Here is a 17,489-nt window from a genome sequence, read left to right on the forward strand (position 1 = left end):
TCCTTAAGGCAGTCTTTGAGGTATTTCTCTTGATATATGAAGATGACGTTGCTTTGCTGACGAATTTGAAGACCTAGAAAGAACTTCAGCTCACCCATCATGGACATCTGATATTGCTCTTGCATCATGTGCCCAAACTCATCACTATATTTCTGGTTAGTGCTGCCGAAGATAATGTCATCCACATAGATTTGGCACACAAACAGTTCTCCATCATATGTCTTCGTGAAGAGTGTAGGATCTAGAGAACCAGGTTTGAAGCCTGTTCTCTTCAGGAAGTATTTGAGTGTGTCATACCAAGCTCGAGGGGCTTGTTTGAGGCCATACAGCGCCTTGTTTAGCTTGTATACCATATTAGGATGTTTTGGATCTTCAAAGCCAGGTGGTTGTGCAACATACACTTCTTCTTCAATCTTGCCATTGAGAAAGGCACTCTTCACATCCATTTGATACAGAAGGATGTTGTGATGATTTGCATAGGCTAGCAGTATGCGAATGGCTTCAAGCCTAGCTACAGGAGCAAATGTTTCATCGAAGTCAATCCCTTCAACTTGAGTGTATCCTTGAGCAACGAGACGAGCCTTGTTTCTGACCACTTGACCATGCTCATCTTGCTTGTTGCGGTATATCCGTTTGGTGCCAATGATGTTGTGCTTGCGAGGATCAGGACACTTGACCAATTCCCATACATTGTTCAACTCGAACTGTTGAAGCTCTTCTTGCATAGCTTGAATCCACTCAGGTTCCATGAAGGCTTTAGCTACTTTCTTGGGTTCAGATATTGAGACAAATGCAAAGTGCCCACAGAAATTAGCTAGTTGTGTTGCTCTTGAACGAGTGAGGGGACCAGGTGCATTGATGCTATCAATTATCTTATCAATCTGTACTTCATTTGCAACACGAGGATGAACTGGACGAAGATTTTGCTCTTGCTGATCATTGTCTTCATTTTGAGCATTGACTTCAGGCTGAGCATTGTCTTTAGATTGATTAGGTGCAGAAATGATGAGTTCCTCTTCAGCCTGTGCCTCAGACGGTATGATTTCTCTAGTTCCCATGAGCTTGATGGGTTCACTAGGTGTAACTTCATCTAGCACATTTGGCAGGTGCTCTCTTTGCGAGCCATTAGTCTCATCGAACCGCACATCTACAGTTTCAACCACTTTATAGTGAAAGAGGTTGAAGACTCTGTAGGAGTGCGAATCCTTTCCGTAACCAAGCGTAAAACCTTCATGTGCTTTCGGTGCAAATTTTGAAGTGTGATGTGGATCCTTGATCCAGCACCTAGCACCAAATACTCTGAAGTAACTGACATTTGGCTTCTTACCAGTTAGGAGCTCATAGGATGTCTTCTTCAGAAGCTTGTGAAGATAAACACGGTTGATGACATGGCATGCAGTATCAATGGCTTCAGGCCAGAACTTCCTTGGTGTCTTGTATTCATCAAGCATCATCCGAGCCATCTCAATGAGTGTCATGTTCTTGCGCTCCACAATGCCATTTTGCTGAGGTGTGTATGGAGCAGACAACTCATGAGTGATGCCTAATGTATCAAGGTAAAGATCGAGGCCGGTGTTCTTGAACTCTGCGCCGTTGTCACTTCTGATGTGCTTGATCTTGATGCCATAGTTCGTCATGGCACGATTGGCGAAGCGTCTGAAGACATCCTGCACTTCATTCTTGTAGAGGATTATGTGCACCCAAGTATATCTTGAATAGTCATCAACAATGACGAAGCCATCGAGACACGCAATGGTAGTAAGAGTAGAGTAGTGAGTAGGACCAAATAAGTCCATGTGTAGTAGCTCGAAGGGTTGAGATGTCGTCATGATTGTCTTCGAGGGATGCTTGGCCCTTGTCATCTTTCCAGCTTTGCCGGCACCACACAGATGATCTTTCTTGAACTTTAAGCCCTCGATGCCTACGACGTGTTTCTCCTTTGCGAGAGTGTACAGGTTCCTCATGCCAGCATGCCCTAGCCTCTGATGCCAGAGCCAGCACTCTGAAGCTTTTGCTAGAAGACATACGGCTAACTGTGGTCCTGCCGAAAAATCTACCATATATAGATCATCTTTCCGGTACCCTTCAAAGACTAGAGACTTGTCAGATTCCTTTAGAACAAGGCAACGATATTTTACAAATATCACAATCATGTTCAAGTCACAAAGCATTGAGACAGACATTAAGTTGAAACCAAGGGATTCAACAAGCATCACTTTATCCATGTGCTGATCCTTTGAGATTGCAACTCTACCTAGACCCAATACCTTGCTTTTACCAGTGTCAGCAAATGTGATGTGACTCTTGTCAGATGGACGTAATGTTGAGTCCATAAGAAGACTTCGATCACCAGTCATGCGATTAGTGCATCCACTGTCCATAATCCATTCTGAAGCCTTTGGTGTCATACCCAACAGTACAGTAAGGGGGATAGGCTTCACCAAGAGTATTGTGAAGCATAAACATTTGACGGACAAGAGGATTATCAAAGCTCATATCAAGGTTAGGACTGATAGGATGATTGGCAAGCGATTCAGGAACAAAATGCATAGTAAGACCATTTGGGCATTTTATCTTGCGCCCCACAAGATGTTTTAGGTCCCCAACATAAGCATCGGACGCCTTTGATTTCAGGCTGGAGACCGTTCCCTGCGAAAGAAAGTTAATTTTTCTTAACCACCCACATTTTCAGGGGTGGCTTAGAAGCAATGAGTCTAAGTGCAGCATGTGAGAACTTTGGCTTTGGAGCCCTAGCAAATAGCCTTGTAGGAGGTGAATAATACGCATATGAATAAGCAGAATAGTTCTTAGTCTTATGAGCATAGCGGTTTGATGATACACGCTCATATTCATAAGTCTGAGTATGATTTCCCTGCAAAACATTGGCGTTAGGGTGACTCTTGTGAGTCCTCTGTCTGTATGAAGCCTTTGGACCATATGAAGCCTTCGGTCCGGGGTTTGTCTTCTTCCCCGGTGGTGTCATGATGACATTCACAGGAAGATTCTCAAGACAGCTTTTGGGCACCCAGATCTTCTTCATAGGTGATCCATTCCTGCAGTTAGTACCAATATACCTGGCAAACACTTCACCATTCTAATTCTTAAATAGATTATAGTTTGCATCAAAGGATTCATCAATGATAATCGGGTTAGCACAAGTGAAGCCAGATAAGGTGGATGGGTCCACTGAAGGTCCCTTTGCAGCAACCCATGTGGTTTTGGGGTACTGCTCAGGCTTCCAGTAAGAACCATCAACATTCATTTTCCTCTCGAACCCAACACCCTCTTTTCTAGGGTTTTGGTTCAGAATCTGCCTTTTGAGGACATCACATAGTGTCTGATGCCCTTTGAGACTTTTGTACATCCCAGTCTCAAGCAATGTCTTCAACCTAGCATTTTCATCAGCAATAGTAGTGGCATCCTCAGCAGAGGGGTTAGTTACCACATCAGCAGTTGAAGCTATTGTGACAGTACCAGTAGTAGAACATTCAGCAACAGAAGTAGCGTTATCACGCTCAAGGCATTTTAGACATGGTGGTTCAAATCCTTCCTGAGCGGGTCTGATCTGTTGAGCGCGAAGTGACTCGTTTTCTTCTTGAAGATCTTCATGAACTACTCTCAATTTCTCAAGTTATTGCTTCCTTTGAAGATAATCATAGGAAAGCTTTTCATGAGTTGTTGAGAGCGTTTCATGACGACTTTCAAGTTCCTCGTACTTAACATGAAGATTTTTTATGTCTTCAATTAAGGACTGAGATCGGGTCATTTCCGCGTCCAACAGGTCATCGCTTTTGTCTAACAGTTTTTGAATATGTTCCATAGCTTTCTGTTGTTCAGTTGCAATTTTAGCAAGTGTTTTGTAGCTGGGTTTGGATTCACAATCAGAGTCATCTTCACTTGATGTTTGAAAGTAAGCATCGCGTGAGTTTACCTTGGCACCATGTGCCATGAAGCAGTAGGTGGGGGCAGAGTCGTCCTTGTCATTAGCATCAGCGTTGGTGACGGAGCCATTGTCTTCAGTGTTGAAGATGGACTTGGCAACGTAGGCTGTGGCTAGAGCCAGACTTGCAACGCCAGAGTCAGACTCCTCCTCAGACTCCACCTCTGCCTCCTCAGAAGCAGACTCCTCCTCTGAATCCATCTCCTTGCCAACAAAAGCCCGAGCCTTGCCAGATGAGCTCTTCTTATGTGATGAAGACTTGGAGGAAGACTTGGAAGAAGACTTTGAGGATTTCTTCTTCTTCTTCTTGTCATCAGAATCATATTCCTTGCTCTTCTTCTTCATCTTGTTCTCATTGTCCCACTGAGGACACTCAGAGATGTAGTGACCAGGTTTCTTGCACTTGTGGTATGTTCTCTTCTTGTGGTCATGAGTGGAAGCTTCATCATTTCTTGAGCTGGATCTTGAAGACTTTCTGAAGCCTTTCTTCTTGGTGAATTTCTGGAACTTCTTCACAAGCATAGCAAGCTCCTTTCCAATGTCTTCAGGATCCCCAGAACTGCAGTCAGATTCTTCTTCAGATGAGGAAACAACTTTTGCCTTCAAAGCGCGAGTACGTCCATAGCTAGAACCATAGATCTCTCTTTTCTCAGATAACTGGAACTCATGTGTGTTGAGCCTCTCAAGTATGTCAGACGGATCGAGAGTCTCGAAGTCAGGGCGTTCTTGGATCATCAAGGCTAGGGTGTCAAACGAGCTGTCAAGAGATCTCAGGAGTGTCTTGACGATTTCATGCTTAGTGATCTCAGTGGTGCCAAGAGCATGAAGCTCATTTGTGATGTCAGTGAGGCGATCAAACGTGAGCTGGACATTCTCATTGTCGTTTCTCTTGAAGCGGTTGAAGAGGTTGCGAAGAACACTGATCCTTGAGTCTCTCTGGGTTGAGACGCCTTCATTGACCTTGGACAGCCAGTCCTAGACTAGCTTCGAAGTTTCCAGAGCACTCACACGGCCATACTGTCCTTTGGTCAGATGACCACAGATGATGTTCTTGGCAGTAGAATCCAGTTGAATGAACTTCCTGACATCAGCAGGGGTGACACCTTCACGGCCCTTGGGAATGCCGTTCTTGACGACATACCAGAGGTCGACATCAATGGCTTCAAGATGCATACACGTCTTATTCTTCCAGTAGGGGTAATCAGTGCCATCGAAGACGGGGCACGCAGCGGAGACTTTGATTATCCCTACAGCCGACATAGCTAAAACTCCAGGTGGTTAAACCGAATCACACAGAACAAGGGAGTACCTTGCTCTGATACCAATTGAAAGTGCTAGTTATCGACTAGAGGGGGGGTGAATAGGCGATTTTTATTGAAGTCCTCAAAACATGGGAGTTTCGAAGACAAACGATAGAAATGAACCTATTGACATGCAGCAGAAGGTAGACTACACTAGACAAGCCATAGTCAAGCAAGTAATGAAGCTAAAGTACGAAGACTATTAGCAGCTAGGTAGTATGGATCAAGATGGAAGATAGTATGAAGCCAAACAGCAATAGTCGTCACACAGTGAAGTCAAACAGATAAGACAAGCAAGCAAAAGACTTAACGAAGACAAACTGTAAATAAGTGAAGGAAGAGATAGAACCAGTTGCTTGATGAAGACAAAGGATTTGTTGGACCAGTTCCAGTTGCTATGACAACTGTACATCTGGTTAGGGAGGCTGAGATTCAACTCAGAAGACCGCGTCTTCACCTTATTCCCCTTGAGCTAAGGGCACTTAGTCCTCGCCCAATCACTCTGGTAAGTCTTCAAGGTAGACTTCCAAACCTTCACAGACTTCGTTCACCGGCAATCCACAATGACTCTTGGATGCTCAGAACGCGACGCCTAACCGGCTGGAGGATTCACAGTCCTCAAGTGTAACAAGTCTTCAGGTTACGCGGACAGAAAGACTTCAGTGATGCCTAACACTCTTTGGCTCTGGGTGTTTTGGGCTTTGTCCTCGCAAGGATCTTTCTCTCAAAGGCTTCGAGGTGGGTTGCTCTCAAATGACAAAAGCCGTGCACTAACCTTGAGCAGCCACCAATTTATGGTGTAGGGGGTGATAGGTCTCCAACGTATCTATAATTTTTGATTGTTCCATGCTATATTATATTCTATTTTGGATGTTTACTGGGCTTTATTATACACTTCTATATTATTTTTGGGACTAACCTATTAACCGGAGACCCAGCCCAAATTGCTATTTTTTTGCCTATTTCAGTGTTTTGCAGAAAAAGAATATCAAACGGAATCCAAACGGAATGAAACCTTCGGAACGTGATTTTCGGAACAAACGTGATCCAGAGGACTTGGAGTCCACGTCAAGAAATCAACCAGGAGAGCACGAGGTAGGGGGGCGCGCCCTCCACCCTCGTGGGTCCCATGTTGCTCCACCGACGTACTTCTTCCTCCTATATATACCTACGTACCCCCAAACCAACAGAGGCATCCACGAAAACCTAATTCCACCGCCGCAACCTTCTGTACCCGTGAGATCCCATCTTGGGGCCTTTTCCCGCGTCCTGCCGGATGGGGCATTGATCATGGAGGGCTTCTACATCAACACCATAGCCTCTCCGATGATGTGTGAGTAGTTTACCTCAGACCTTCGTGTCCATAGTTATTAGCTAGATGGCTTCTTCTCTCTCTTTGGATCTCAATACAAAGTTCTCCACGATTCTCGTGGAGATCTATTCGATGTAATCTTCTTTTGTGGTGTGTTTGTCGGGACCGATGAATTGTGGGTTTATGATCAAGTTTATCTATGAACAATATTTGAATCTTCTCTGAATTCTTTTATGTATGATTGGTTATCTTTGCAAGTCTCTTCGAATTATCAGTTTGGTTTGGCCTACTAGACTGATCTTTCTTGCAATGGGAGAAGTGCTTGGCTTTGGGTTCAATCTTGCGGTGCTCGATCCCAGTGACAGAAAGGGAAACGACACGTATTGTATTGTTGCCATCGAGGATAACAAGATGGGGTTTATATCATATTGCATGAGTTCATCCCTCTACATCATGTCATCTTGCTTAAAGCATTACTCTGTTCTTATGAACTTAATACTCTAGATGCATCCTGGATAGCGGTCGATGTGTGGAGTAATAGTAGTAGATGCAGGCAGGAGTCGGCCTACTTGTCACGGACGTGATGCATATATACATGATCATACCTAGATATTCTCATAACTATGCTCAATTCTATCAATTGCTCGACAGTAATTTGTTCACCCACCGTAATACTTATGCTATCTTGAGAGAAGCCACTAGTGAAACCTATGGCCCCCGGGTCTATTTTCCATCATATTAATCTTCCAACACTTAGCTATTTTTATTGCCTTTTATTTTACTTTGCATCTTTATTTCTCTTTATCATAAAAATACCAAAAATATTATCTTATCATATCTATCAGATCTCACTCTCGTAACTGACCGTGAAGGGATTGACAACCCCTTTATCGCGTTGGTTGCGAGGTTCTTATTTGTTTGTGTAGGTGCAAGGGACTTGAGCGTCGTCTCCTATTGGATTGATACCTTGGTTCTCAAAAACTAAGGGAAATACTTACGCTACTTTACTGCATCACCCTTTCCTCTTCAAGGGAAAAACCAACGCAGTGCTCAAGAGGTAGCAAGAAGGATTTCTGGCGCCGTTGCCGGGGAGTCTACGCACAAGTCAACATACCAAGTACCCATCACAAACTCTTATCCGTCGCATTACATTATTTGCCATTTGCCTCTCGTTTTCCTCTCCCCCACTTCACCCTTGCTGTTTTATTCGCCCTCTCTTTTCTGTTCGCCTCTTTTTCGCCCGCTTCTTGTTTGCTCATGTGTTGGATTGCTTGCTTGTCACTATGGCTCAAGACAATACTAAATTGTGTGACTTTACCAATACCAACAACAATGATTTTCTTAGCACTCCGATTGCTCCTCTTAACGATACTGAGTCTTGTGAAATTAATACTGCTTTGTTGAATCTTGTCATGAAAGATCAATTCGCCGGCCTTCCTAGTGAAGATGCCGCTACCCATCTAAATAGCTTCGTTGATTTGTGTGATATGCAAAAAAAGAAAGATGTGGACAATGATATTGTTAAATTGAAACTATTTCCTTTTTCGCTTAGAGATCGTGCTAAAGCTTGGTTTTCGTCTTTGCCTAAAAGTAGTATCGATTCATGGAATAAGTGCAAAGATGCTTTTATCTCTAAGTATTTTCCTCCCGCTAAGATCATCTCTCTTAGAAACGATATTATGAATTTTAAGCAACTTGATCATGAACATGTTGCACAATCTTGGGAGAGAATGAAATTAATGATACGTAATTGCCCTACTCATGGTTTGAATTTGTGGATGATTGTACAAATTTTTTATGCCGGATTGAATTTTGCTTCTTGAAATATTATAGATTCGGCCGCGGGAGGCACTTTTATGGAAATCACTTTAGGAGAAGCTACTAAACTCCTATATAATATTATGGTTAATTATTCTCAATGGCATACCGACAGATCCACTAATAAAAAAGTGCATGCGATAGAAGAAATTAATGTTTTTAGTGGAAAGATGGATGAACTTATGAAATTATTTGCTACTAAGAGTGTTTCTTCTGATCCTAATGATATGCCTTTGTCTACTTTGATTGAGAATAATAATGAATCTATGGATGTGAATTTTGTTGGTAGGAATAATTTTGGTAACAACGCATATAGAGGAAACTTTAATCCTAGGCCATATCCTAGTAATCCCTCTAATAATTATGGTAATTCCTATAACAAATCTTATGGAAGTTTTAATAAGATGCCCTCTGAATTTGAGACTAGTGTTAAAGAATTTATGAATTCGCAAAAGAATTTCAATGCTTTGCTTGAAGAAAAGTTGCCTAAGATTGATGAATTGGCTAGGAACGTTGATAGAATTTCTCTTGATGTTGATTCTTTGAAACTTAGATATATTCCACCTAAGCATGATATCAATGAGTCTCTCAAGGCCATGAGAATTTCCATTGATGAGTGCAAAGAAAGAACCGCTAGGATGCGTGCTAAGAAAGATTGCTTTGTGAAAGCGTGTTCTTCTAGTTTTTATGAGAATAAAGATGAAGATCTAAAAGTTATTGATGTGTCCCCTATTAAATCTTTGTTTTGCAATATGAATCTTGATAATGATGGGACTGAATATGATGCACCTTTACCTAGAAGGCGTTCCAAAAATTCGAAGTTTTTAGACCTAGATGCTAAAATTGGTAAAAGTGGGATTGAAGAAGTTAAAACTTTAGATAGCAATGAACCCACTATTTTGGATTTCAAGGAATTTAATTATGATAATTGCTCTTTGATAGATTGTATTTCCTTGTTGCAATCCGTGCTAAATTCTCCACATGCTTATAGCCAACATAAAGCTTTTACCAAACATATCGTTGATGGTTTGATGCAATCTTATGAAGAAAAACTTGAGTTGGAAGTTTCTATCCCTAGAAAACTTTATGATGAATGGGAACCTACTATTAAAATTAAAATTAAATATCATGAATGCTATGCTTTGTGTGATTTGGGTGCTAGTGTTTCCACGATTCCAAAAACTTTGTGTGATTTGTTAGGTTTTCGCGAATTTGATGATTGCTCTTTAAACTTACACCTTGCGGATTCCACTATTAAAAACCTATGGGAAGAATTAATGATTTTATTATTGTTGCAAATAGGAATTATGTGCCCATAGATTTTATTGTTCTTGATATAGATTGCAATACTTCATGTCCTATTATTCTTGGTAGACCTTTCCTTAGAACGATTGGTGCAATCATTGATATGAAGGAAGGGAATATTAGATTCCAATTTCTATTAAGGAAAGGCATGGAACACTTCCCTAGAAAGACAATTAAATTACCTTATGAATCTATTATGAGAGCCACTTATGGATTGCCTTCCACAGATGGCAATACCTAGATCTATCCTTGCTTTTATGCCTAGCTAGGGGCGTTAAACGATAGCGCTTGTTGGGAGGCAACCCAATTTTATTTTTAGTTTTTTGCTTATGTTTAGGCATAAATATTTGATCTAGCCTCTGGTTAGATTTGTTTTTATGTTTTAGTTAGTGTTTCTGCCAAGTTAAACCTATAGGATCTTCTTGGATGATAGTTATTTGATCTTGCTGAAAATTCCAGAAACTTTCTGTTCACGAGAACAATTGTTAAAAATCACCAGAACGTGATAAAATATTGATTCCAATTGCAGACGATCATTAAACAAATTGTCTACGTCTTCCTATTTTGGTAGAATTTTTGGAGTTCCAGAAGTTTGCGTTAATTACAGATTACTACAGACTGTTCTCTTTTTCACAAATTCTGTTTTCCGTGTGTTGTTTGCTTATTTTGATGAATCTATGGCTAGGAAAATAGTTTATAAACCATAGAGAAGTTGGAATACAGTAGGTTTAACACCAATATAAATAAAGAATGATTTCATTACAGTACCTTGAAGTGGTGTTTTGTTTTCTTTCGCTAACGGAGCTCACGAGATTTTCTGTTAAGTTTTGTGTTGTGAAGTTTTCAAGTTTTGGGTAAAGATTTGATGGAGTATGGAACAAGGAGTGGCAAGAGACTAATCTTGGGGATGCCCATGGCACCCCAAGATAATCTAAGGACACCTAAAAGCCAAAGCTTGGGGATGCCCCGGAAGGCATCCCCTCTTTCGTCCTCATCCATCGGTAAATTTACTTGGAGCTATATTTTTATTCACCACATGATATGTGTTTTGCTTGGAGCGTCTTGTATGATTGGAGCCTTTATTTGTTAGTTTGCCACAATCATCCTTTCTGTACACACCTTTTGAGAGAGACACACTTGATTCGGAATTTTTTAGAATACTCTATGTGCTTCACTTATATCTTTTGAGCTATATAGTTTTTGCTCTAGTGCTTCACTTATATCTTTTAGAGCACGGTGGTGGATTTGTTTTATAGAAACTATTGTTCTCTCATGCTTCACTTAGATTATTTTGAGAGTCCTACAAAACAGCGTGGTAATTTGCTTTAATTATGATAGGCATTCAAGATTAGCAAAGAAAAAATTTCTTATGAGTTTGTTGAATACTATGAGAAGTTTGATGCTTGATAATTGTTTTGAGATATGAAGATGGTAATATTAGAGTCATGCTAGTTGAGTAGTTTTGAATTTGAGAAATACTTGTTTAAAGTTTGTGATTCCCGTAGCATGCACGTATGGTGAACCGTTATGTGATGAAGTCGGAGCATGATTTATTTATTGATTGTCTTCCTTATGAGTGGCGGTCGGGGACGAGCGATGGTCTTTTCCTACCAATCTATCCCCCTAGGAGCATGCGCGTAGTGCTTGGTTTTTGATGACTTGTAGATTTTTGCAATAAGTATGTGAGTTCTCTATGACTAATGTTGAGTCCATGGATTATACGCACTCTCATCCTTCCACCATTGCTAGCCTCTCTAATACCGCACACTTTTCGCCGGCATCATACACCCACCATATACCTTCCTCAAAACAGCCACCATACCTACCTATAATTGCATTTCCATAGCCATTCCGAGATATATTGCCATGCAACTTACCACCATTCCGTTTATTATGACACGCTCCATCATTGTCATATTGCTTTGCATGATCATGTAGTTGACATTGTAGTTGTGGCAAAGCCACCATTCATAATTCTTTCATACATGTCACTCTTGATTCATTGCATATCCCGGTACTCCGCAGGAGGCATTCACATAGAGTCACATTGTTGTTCTAAGTATTGAGTTGTAATTCTTGAGTTGTAAGAAAATAAAAGTGTGATGATCACCATTATTAGAGCATTGTCCCAGTGAGGAAAGGATGATGGAGACTATGATTCCCCCACAAGTCGGGATGAGACTCCGGACTAAATAAAAAAAGAGGGCATAAAAAAAAGGCCCAAACAAAAAAAATGAGAGAAAAAGAGAGAAGGGACAATGCTACTATCCTTTTACCACACTTGTGCTTCAATGTAGCACCATAATCTTCATGATAGAGAGTATCTTATGTTGTCACTTTCATATACTAGTGGGAAATTTTCATTATAGAACTTGGCTTGTATATTCCAATGATGGGCTTCCACAAAATGCCCTAGGTCTTCGTGAGCAAGCGAGTTGGATGCACACCCACTTAGTTTCTTTCGTTGAGCTTTCATATACTTATAGCTCTAGTGCATCCGTTGCACGGCAATCCCTACTCACTCACATTGATATCTATTAATGGGCATCTCCATAGCCCGTTGATACGCCTAGTTGATGTGAGACTATATTCTACCCTTTTGTCTTCTCCACAACCACCATTCTATTCCACATATAGTGCTATGTCCATGGCTCACGCTCATGTATTGCGTGAAGATTGAAAAAGTTTGAGAACACCAAAAGTATGAAACAATTGCTTGGCTTGTCATCGGGGTTGTGCATGATTAAATACTTTGTGTGATGAAGATAGAGAGCCAGACTATATGATTTTGTAGGGATAACTTTCTTTGGCCATGTTATTTTGAGAAGACATAATTGCTTAGTTAGTATGCTTGAAGTATTATTATTTTTATGTCAATATTAAACTTTTGTCTTGAATCTTTCGGATCTGAACATTCATACCACAATTAAGAGAATTACATTGAAAATTATGCCAAGTAGCATTCCACATCAAAAATTCTGTTTTTATCATTTACCTACTCGAGGACGAGCAGGAATTAAGCTTGGGGATGCTTGATACGTCTCCAACGTATCTATAATTTTTTATTGTTCCATGCTATATTATATTCTGTTTTGGATGTTTAATGGGATTTATTATACACTTCTATATTATTTTTGGGACTAACCTATTAACCGGAGACCCAGCCCAAATAGTTGTTTTTTTGCCTATTTTAGTGTTTCGCAGAAAAAGAATAGCAAACGGAGTCCAAACGGAATGAAACCTTCGGGAACGTGATTTTCGGAACAAATGTGATCCAAAGGACTTGGAGTCCACGTCAAGAAATCAACCAGGAGAGCACGAGGCAGGGGGGCGCACCTACCCCCTGGGCGCGCCCTCCACCCTCGTGGGGCCCACGTTGCTCCACCGACGTACTTCTTCCTCCTATATATACCGACGTACCCCCAAACCAACAGAGGCGTCCACGAAAACCTAATTCCACTGCCGCAATCTTCTGTACCCGTGAGATCCCATCTTGGGGCCTTTTCCCGCGTCCTGCCGGAGGGGGCATTGATCACGGAGGGCTTCTACATCAACACCATAGCCTCTCCGATGATGTGTGAGTAGTTTACCTTAGACCTTCGGGTCCATAGTTATTAGCTAGATGGCTTCTTCTCTCTCTTTGGATCTCAATACAAAGTTCTCCACGATTCTCGTGGAGATCTATTCGATGTAATATTCTTTTGCGGTGTGTTTGTCGGGACCGATGAATTGTGGATTTATGATCAAGTTTATCTATGAACAATATTTGAATCTTCTCTGAATTCTTTTGTGTATGATTGGTTATCTTCGCAAGTCTCTTCGAATTATCAGTTTGGTTTGGCCTGCTAGATTGATCTTTCTTGCAATGGGAGAAGTGCTTAGCTCTGGGTTCAATCTTGCGGTGCTCGATCCCAGTGACAGAAAGGGAAACGCCACGTATTGTATTGTTGCCATCGAGGATAACAAGATGGGATTTATATCATATTGCATGAGTTTATCCCTCTACATCATGTCATCTTGCTTAAAGTGTTACTCTGTTCTTATGAACTTAATACCCTAGATGCATGCTGGATATCGGTCGATGTGTGGAGTAATAGTAGTAGATGCAGGCAGGAGTCGGTCTACTTGTCACGGACGTGATGCGTATATACATGATCATACCTAGATATTCTCATAACTATGCTCGATTCTATCAATTGCTCGACAGTAATTTGTTCACCCATCGTAATACTTATGCTATCTTGAGAGAAGCCACTAGTGAAACCTATGGCCCCCGGGTCTATTTTCCATCATATTAATCTTCCAACACCGAGCTATTTTTATTGCCTTTTATTTTACTTTGCATCTTTATTTCTCTTTATCATAAAAATACCAAAAATATTATCTTAGCATATCTATCAGATCTCACTCTCATAAGTGACCGTGAAGGGATTGACAACCCCTTTAGCGCGTTGGTTGCGAGGTTCTTATTTGTTTTTGTAGGTGCGAGGGACTTGAGCATCGTCTCCTACTGGATTGATACCTTGGTTCTCAAAAACTGAGGGAAATACTTACGCTACTTTACTGCATCACCCTTTCCTCTTCAAGGGAAAAACCAACGCAGTGCTCAAGAGGTAGCAGGGGGTGGGCTATTTATAGCCATTAGGCAACCCGACCTGATTTGTCCGAAATGACCTTGGGTCACTAAGGAACTGACACGTGTTCCAACGGTCAGATTTCAAACACACGCGGCAGCTAGACTTGGGCTACAAGTAAAGCTGACTCATCCAGCTCTGGATAAGATTTGCTCTCATTGTCTTCGCTCGAAGACTTAGGATTTGATTGAGCATCACTTCAGTCACTCTGACTTTGTTCACTTGGACCCCACTTCACAATAAGGTGGTTCCTATGACTCAACAAAGAAGAAAAGGAAACTACGAAACAATTATGTCTTCGCACTCCATAGTCTTCACGTGAATGTCTTCTTGAGTCATAATCTTCGTTGTGATTGTCTTCACATACCACCATTGTCTTCAAACATTTTTACGGGTCATCTCCGGTAGGTAAACCGAATCAATGAGGGACTACTACCCGTGTTATCCTGCAATTCTCACAAAGACATTAGTTCCTCAACCAGGTTTGTCGTCAATGCTCCAAAACCAACTAGGGGTGGTACTAGATGCACTTACAATTGTTGGTTTCACCAACAATACGCAACCTCAAGGTGACCAAAGTGCTGGTTGACGGTGTGGCCGGTCTGAATTTGATCTCGCCCGCTGTGATCAAGAAGCTGCAGATTCCTGATGGAGACCTCGAAGAGAGGGGCACGTTTCAAGGGGTCAACCCGGGAAGGAGCCAGCCTAAAGGTAAAATCATGCTACCTGTTATGTTTGGGGGCGAGCTGAACTATAGGACGGAGAAGATCGTTTTCGATGTCGCCGAGATCCCCTTGCCATACAATGGGATCCTTGGCCGCCCAGCATTGGCCAAGTTCATGGCGGCGTCCCACTACGGCTACAACACGTTGAAGATGCCGGGGCCACTGACCATCCTCACCGCCCCCTCTGACAAGAAAGACGCACTCATCTGCGCCGACCAACGCTATCGAGAGGCAGTTGCAGCAACTGCCGCCTGGGCACTTGCTCCTGCCGCTGAAGCTCCAGGGAGGAAGAAGGCCGGCAAGACTCCTTCCGGCAAGACTCCTTTTGGCAAGACCCCTTCCGGCAAGACCTCTTGCACCCACTCCGGTAAGCGCACCTCTTTGGAGTGTTGTGCTCTCGTTGAGGACATGCCAGAGAGCTCCACCGGCAAGAGAAAAAAGTCCAAGGCTGCACCACCAGAAACCAAGAAGGTGTTCGTCAAGGAGGACGGCACGGGCGGGGCTTTCACTATAAGCTCCACCCTCGACAGCAAATAGGAAAGCGCGCTCGTCGCCTTCCCATGGGCGAATGTCGATGTATTTGCATGGCAAGCATCTGACATCCCTGGTGTTCCCAGGGAGGTGATTGAGCACCATCTTGCTATCTGTCCTCACGCGCGGCCCATCAAGCAAAAGGTCAGGAACCAAGCTTTGGAGCGGCAAGAGTTCATCATTGAAGAGATTGGGAAGTTGGAGGCGGCAGGCCTGGTAAGAGGAGTACTCCACCCCACGTGGTTGGCCAATCCGGTGGTGGTGCGTAAGGCAAACGGGAAGTGGAGGCTATGTATTGATTACACAGACATCAATAAAGCATGTCCAAAGGATCCTTTCCCTCTACCACGCATCGACCAGATTGTAGACTCCACTGCCGGGTGTGACCTGCTGTCATTCCTCGATGCCTATTCAGGGTACCACCAGATCTCCATGATGAAGGAAGATTAAGAGAAGACCGCGTTCATCACCCCATGTGGTACGTACTGTTTCGTACGAATGCCCTTCGGGTTGAAGAGTGCTGGTTCGACGTTTGCCCGAGCAGTCCAGATTGGTTTTGAGCCCCAGCTACATAGGAATATGGAAGCTTATATGGATGACATAGTGGTCAAAACCAAGGACAGGGCCACGCTCCTGCAAGATTTAGAAGAAACATTCGCAAACCTGCGCAAGATCAACCTCAAGCTCAACCCAGAGAAGTGTGTGTTCGATGTCCCCTCTGGCAAACTTCTCGGGTTCTTTGTGTCTCAATGCAGAATCGAAGCAAATCCCGACAAGATCAAAGCGATTGAGCAGATTGAGGCACCGAAATGGGTCAAAGACGTCCGTAGGCTCGCCGGCTGCGTTGCTGCCCTGAGTAGGTTCATCTCCAAATCTGCTGAGCGCGCCCTCCCCTTTTTCAAAGTTTTGAAAAGGCGGGTTTAGGAAAATGGACTCCGGAGGCAGAGGCAGCACTGCAAAATTTGAAGAGGTACCTCTCCTCCACGCCAATACTAGTTGCGTCTAAACCACAAGAGCTGTTGTTGTTGTACTTAGAAGCAATGAATCAAGTGGTCAGTGTTGCGCTGGTGGCGCAGAGGGAACCTGAGGGAGAAGCAGCAGTTGCAGCAGAGCCGTCGGATGGCGGGCTGGGGTCTTCCCCGACAGAGCCTGACGCCGGCAAACTAGAACCCCCGGCAAGGCCCGAACCCGGCGAGGCAGAGCCTGAGTGGACGGGCGAAGTGGGATAGAAGAAGAAGATGGTGTAGCACCCAGTGTATTTTGTCAGTTCCCTCTTGCAGGGGGCTAGGTCAAGATATTTTGGAATGCAGAAGCTGCTTTTCGGCCTCCTCATGGCCTCAAGAAAGCTGCGCTACTATTTCCAAGCGCACGAGATCACTATCGTCACCCGCCTCCCTTTGCAACGGATTTTGCACAACCCAGATGCGATAGGGAGGATTGTGGAGTGGGCATTGGAGTTGTCGGGCTTTGGACTCAGGTTTGAAAGTACTTCAACGATCAACAGCCGAGCTTTGGCAGAGTTCATAGCAGAGTGGACCGCAACACCCGACGAGGAGATTCAAGAGACCGCCCTTCCCGGCAAGGAGACGAGTAGTGAGTGGATTATGTATTTTGATGGAGCTTTCTCACTCCAAGGTGCTGGTGCTGGCGTGCTACTCATCGCACCTACCGGAGAGCACCTCAAGTATGTAATCCAGATGCACTTCCCCCGGGAAAAATCAACGAACAATACGACGGAGTACGAGGGGTTGCTTGCCGGTCTCAGGATCGCAGCAGACCTCGGAATCAAGAATCTCATCATCAGGGGTGATTCGCAGCTCGTCGTCAAGCAAGTCAACAAGGATTACCAGAGCCCGTTGATGGAGGCCTACGTGAATGAAGTGAGGAAGTTGGAAGAACGTTTCAACGGCCTACAGGCAGAAC

This window comes from Triticum aestivum, chromosome 5D (assembly GCF_018294505.1).
Source record: "Triticum aestivum cultivar Chinese Spring chromosome 5D, IWGSC CS RefSeq v2.1, whole genome shotgun sequence".
Taxonomy (NCBI): domain Eukaryota; kingdom Viridiplantae; phylum Streptophyta; class Magnoliopsida; order Poales; family Poaceae; genus Triticum; species Triticum aestivum.